Source organism: Herpailurus yagouaroundi, unplaced genomic scaffold (assembly GCF_014898765.1).
Source record: "Herpailurus yagouaroundi ecotype Mexico unplaced genomic scaffold, PumYag 221, whole genome shotgun sequence".
NCBI lineage: Eukaryota > Metazoa > Chordata > Mammalia > Carnivora > Felidae > Herpailurus > Herpailurus yagouaroundi.
The window spans coordinates 5,985,025-5,991,536 of NW_024412452.1; positions in this window are offsets into that span (position 1 = coordinate 5,985,025).

The following is a 6,512-nucleotide window of genomic DNA, read 5'->3' on the forward strand; positions in this document are numbered from 1 at the left end:
TCCCTACATAAATTCACAGAAGAACTGGAAGCATATAAATGAAATTGCTGTAGGTGTTTGGATTATATTTAATATTAATTTTCACTTTTAGTTTTCTGTAATTTTCTTAACGTTTATTATAACATGATGATATATTTAGTATAGACATTTTATATATAAATGATAAAAAATGCTGATGTTATTGTAAAAATGAGAGAACCAATTTGAATGCACAAGAATATATGAGTTGCATATATTTTCAATATCTTTGCAAGATAGAAGTGGACTGTGAGGGTGTGTGGTTTAAAATCAAAATGCGTTTAAATTTTAGCTCAAAGTGTTGGCTTGCAGAGTGGTGTTAGGCAGGTCACTTGCTTTTTGGGGGGAGTCATAAATGTTTTTTAATGAATGACAAATTCTTATTTTTAAATGGTGATAGTATATCAACGTCATAAAAATGCTGTCAACAATAACAGAGGGGAAGCCGGAAGAATTCTGAGCACGTGGTAGGACATAAGTAGAAAGCAGCTATTTAAAAATTATTTTTTTTATTTTAAATAACACTTATGGAAAATTACAATTTTTTTGAAAAATTATAAATCTTGCCAAATAAGGAGATGTTAGCATCTCTACCTAAAATTTTTACTTTTAGGATTTACTCAATTCTATTAACATAACTTTTCAAAGTGAGGCTTGCTTTTTTTCCTCCTGAGAAAATGAATTTGTAAAGCTAAAATAAAGGCCAAATTTTCTGCTACTACTTTTATCTATATAATCACTCTACTTATAAGACAAGGCAATAGCAGTAAAAGCAAATGCAGCCTTGAGATTGTTCCTTTACCCTTCACAAAATGATCGCTATTTAACTGCTATACATTCTAAAAAATAATTTTTCAAATGACTGTCCCTGAAATATTTGGCTTTTTCAAAAAATTTTGTCCTCATCACATTTGCAAGTTCTCTCTCTACAGTATCTGCCACTTAAATATGTTATTATTCATCAAGGACCAATCTTGGCTCAGATATGTGAGGCTTCTAGTACTCAGAATTTTGTCTGATGGTAGCAAAATGGAAAATTAAACTGGAAAGGATCCATGGCCTAACCTTTTCTTATTAGCATTTTCCCCTCTTTTCTTGTTTCCTAATACCTTGGCATGCCCTGATCCTTTCAGCTAATGGAGCTGCTAATACGGAGGGGAATAAAATGACTGGGCAATTTAATCTCAAAAAAAAAATAAGTGCATTTGCTGGTACGAGTATATGACTCAAAAGTGAGAGAAGGTAACACACACACACACACACACACACACACACACACAAACACACCAATAAATTAAAAAAAAATAATGCATGATTCCCTTCAGCATAGTTCACCTGAGAACTGGTCATGAAACAAGGGTTATTATACTGATCCTGAAATTAATGAGCATTTTAATATCAGGGATGTCATTTTTAGACTCTGCGTTTTGCATTTTGTAGGTTATGAAATAAGATGATGATAAATTGTTTTGTTCCTTTATTTCATCCAGAGTTGCTAATAGGATCCATGGCAATATATGAATTAAGAGTAAATAAACCCTTGAGCCAAGGGCAGACTTTATAGTTCTGGGGTAGACAGAAGCTGTATTTCCCCCCTGGAGCCGAGATGTTCAATGCAGATAGAAAACAAGAGTGTTTCCTTCTGTATTCTTGTACTGTCCCACCACCCCAGTTCTCCCCACTGATCAATATCCTTGTCCTTGGACCAACACCATACTGTCTTGATTACTGTGGCTTCATAGTAAGCTTTGGTTTTGAGTAATATAAGCACCCTATCTTTGCTTTTCCAAATTTGTTTTGACTAATTTAGGTTGTTTGTATCCCATATAAATATTAGGGTAAATTTGTAAGTTTTGATAGGGATTGTGTTGAAATTGTAGATCGATTTGGGAGAATTCTTTTTTTTTTTTTTAATTTTTTTTTTACGTTTATTTATTTTTGAGACAGAGAGAGACAGAGCATGAATGGGGGAGGGTCAGAGAGAGGGAGACACAGAATCTGAAACAGGTTCCAGGCTCTGAGCTGTCAGCACAGAGCCTGACGCGGGACTCGAACTCATGGACCACGAGATCATGACCTGAGCCGAAGTCGGCCGCTTAACCAACTGAGCCACCCAGGCGCCCCTGGGGAGAATTCTTAACAATGTTGATTCTTCAAATTAATGTACATGGAATGTGTCTCCATTCATTAAGATCTTTTAAAATTTTGGTCAGTAATGTTTTGTAGTTTTTAAGTTCTGTACTTCATTTATTAAGTTTATTCCTAAGTAGTTTATTCTTTTTGATGCTGCTTTAAATGATTTTTTTTTCTGGTGCTTGGGTGACTCAGGCAGTTAAGTGTTCAACTCTTGATTTCAGCTCACGTCATAATCTTTACAGTTCATGAGATTGAGGCCTGCATCAGGCTCTCTGCTGACAGCATAAAGCCTGCTTGGAATTCTCTCTCTCCATCTCTCTCTGCTCCTCCCATGCTCATTCTCTCTCTGTCTCTCTCAAAATAAATAAATATTTTTAAAAAGTAAATGGATTTCCCCAATTTCATTTTCAAATGATATGTTGCTAATATTTTGAAATGCAGTTAATTTTTATATATTCATAATGAATCCTACAACTTCGATAAGCCTGTTCATTGGTTTTCTTCTCCCCCCCCTTGGGATTTTCTACATATGAAAATTACATAAGCTATGAAAAAAGACATTACTTCTTCAGATCCAATCTGCATGTTGTGAATTTTTTTTCTTTACTGCAATATCTAGAACCTCCAGTGCACTGTTGAAAATAAATAGGAGGAGTGGACATCCTCAATCTGCTCACCCTGCCCCCAGTACCTATTGAGCAAAGAACATCCTGAGCAGGAATGACTGTTGAGTGTCCTATTTTCTCATTTCTACAATATCTTTTGTATCATATGTTTGCATGGTAATGATCCATCTGTTGGGTATAAATATTGAACTTGGAGATTATATCCAAACATGACTAAAGGCTTAAGAGTATACAAGATACTGAAATATTATGAGTTTTAAAGGAAAATCTGAAATCATTGAGAAAGAGAAAGAGGAAAAAGGGAGAAAGGAGGAGAGAGGGAAGGAGAGAGAGAGAGAGAGAGGTCCTCAAAGACAACTATTTCAAAACAGAAAATTACTTTGTCTACTAATATAACTTTAGGAAATTTACTTAACTTGTTTCATCTGCAAAATGGAGGATAATATAAGTAATGATCTCATCGGCAAAATTAAAAGATTATTAATGAGATATTTTGCCCAGGAATGGTTCTTGGTGATTCCCTTCATAATTGTCAGCAGTTACTATTATGCAGGCAAAGTGTTACCAAGTCATCACATTGCCAATTCTCCTTCAGGAAGCAATACTAAAATCTGTTTATTTTTAGGCCTGGAAACGTAAGAAAGAACATTCCTGCTGAATTTAAACTAAATTTTCATTTGTATTTATTTCAAATTTCTATGGGTCAAGTCATATTTTTTTCTTATCTTTTGCTGAGATATAATTGATATATAACATTACCTTAGTTTCAGGCATATAACATAATGACTGGATATTTGTATATAAAAGGAAATGCTCAGGATAATAAGTCTAGTTAACATCCATTACCGCATATAGTTATAATTTTTTTTCTTGTGATGAGAACTTTTAATATTTACTCTCTTAGCAACTTTCAAATATTCAAAACTGTGTTATAAACTATAGTTATGATGTTGTACATTATATCTCATGACTTATTTAGAGTAATATTGTTTTATTCTGAGAAACACACTTTAGCTACCTCAACAATGGAAATACACTATGAGTTTTGACTTTTTAAGAATTTGTAAAGTCAAATATATTTTTCCAAATAAGGAATATATTTTAAGTCGCCCTTTGCCTAAGACTACTCAATAAATCTATTCTTAATTTGCCACGTGTGTGATGTTTACAAAAATATGTAATTAATTATTTTAAAATGACATTTCTTCTTAATATATTATTTTTTGAGAAAAATGTAATAGTAGTAATATATTCTTCTAGTCTAGTGAAGAATAACAAGGGAAAAAAGAAAAATCAAAAGGACAAATTATGGAATAAGGAGGTGCATGTAACAATAGCTGTGGGAGTATTAAAATGTGTGAAATTATACATGCAAATTTGGCTAAAATATACTATCCCATAAAAAAAAAAGTCTCCTAAGTAACAGAAGACGTATTAGTATATTAGCTGATGTGATGAAAGATCACAGAATACACCAAAAATAGTCAAAGAATTACCTCTAACATGTCAACTAGTCTAAGATGATTTTAAAAGAAATTTATTTCAAAATTTATAGGAAAATTTTATTTGATATGAATTATTACAGAATACCAATGGTGAGGCATTCTCAGCCAATTTTTACAATGTGACAACTTCTAGTAGCAATATCTGATAATAGCCACTCTCTTCCAAACATACACATGGCACAGGAGGTGAATGATAATCTGGATTTCAATGAAATAACCAAGATAATGTAGCTACTCAGGGCGCAAATTTCGTTTTGTTTTCAGATTTTTATGAACTCAGCCCCATAATTTTCACTAAAGGCTCAAATGCCTCCACTGAACATTTATACTTTTGTAATTTGAATAAAGAAATGAATGTGAGCAAAAATAAATGCCCTAAATGGAATGAACATCACTGGGGATGAGAAGGCAATAGGCCATTTTCAGCATTTCACAGAGTACATACAAATTTTACTTCCAGAATTATAGCGCCAGATATCACATGGATAGATATTTTTGTCATTGTGGAGATGACACCAAGGAACTAGTAGAATAATGAATGTCACATATCAGGGCCACAACACTCAAACTGAAAATGTGGAGTAGGTAATGAAATTTGATCATTGATAGTAAAATCAATGGATCTGCTAGGTGTGATGAATAAGGGTAAGATTGGAAACTATTACTCTAATTTTCAGGGCTACTTGCTTTTTAAAAATGAGAATTTTAGAAAGTCCAATGTCTGAACCAAAGGAATGAATCCTAAATGTGCCATTTCAGGAACTCTGTCAAAGAGTGGACAAAATCTTTCCTGAGTGCCTCTCAAACCAACCTTTTTAGATGATTACTTAATCCATGTACATGTTAGATGGCCTTGCTTTGGTATTTATATGAAAGAGTAAATCTTCTGAATCCTCATTTGGCTCCATTTATGACACCATGTGAGGCCATTTTTGAAGTTTATTATGACAATTTGAATAGTCTATGAGGTAAATGTGATTAACTATGATGCCCATCTTTAATCACTCAGGTGATAAAAGATAAAATGATGACTGATAGTGCAATTGGAAAACATTGGAGACATAAAAAGTAGCAGATCTGAAAATTTGTTAAATTCAGAGTTATTTCATCCATTACTGTATGAAAACACTTAGCACAAATTGAGGCTTGGTAGTTGTTGCTTCATCCTGTCAAGAGGTTTGTATAAATAACACACTAGGAGAAGGTTATTAATTATGTCCCTTCCTTCCATTTTATGATTATCTATAAGAATTTACTTTGGTAAGACAGTTTTCTTCCTTTCATTATGCATACATAGACACACACAACTTATGCTCTAGTAATCACAATTTGTTTTTTACATTTTATTGTGAGCTTCTCATAGTCTAAATGCTTTGAAAAATGAATGCATAAATATTTCTATGGTTCAGTGCGAAATCATTAATGTGTTAAAATATTTGAAAATATAGTGTTCAGAAGGGCAGTTTGAATTTTGCATTGCTTTAAACGTCACAATACAAAACAGAAAGTCATTGCATGTGATCAAAAGGCAACAAGTAAAATGGATTTTTAAAATGTCAGTGATTTGTATTTAGCAGTAGATATTTTTTTTCTAAACAGGTAAAATTAGCTTTCATGCAAAACAAAACAAAACAAAAAACCAAATACACCAATTTATTTGTTCCTTTCCCAGTGTTTAACTTAAGCACTAGCTCTTTTAAACATAAATTCATTCAGAGTACTAGCTAAACCTCAGGTCATCTGGCATATACAGTATGTGATAAGATATTAAATGTCAGATGAGATGCTCATTGGAAAATTTCTTTCTGCATCAGTATGTATATTTGAAATTTCCATTATTTAATTAGAAGTCTCCATTATTTCATTAGATTCTACTACCCCTTCCATTCATTTTGTCATGTGTGTGTGTATATATACATATATATATACATATATATATATACATATATATATATATATACTTCATTTTTTAAATGTTTATTTATTTTTGGGAGACAGAGATAGAGAATGAGAAGGGGACAGGCACAGAGAGAGAGGGAGACACAGAATCTAAGCAGGATCCAGGCTCTGAACTGTCAGCACAGCTCATGAACAGCTGCATTTGAACTCATGAACAGGGAGATCATGACCTGAGCCGAAATCTGACGCTTCATCGACTGAGCCACCAAGACGCCCCATATATATACATATACATATACATATACATATACATATACATATACATATA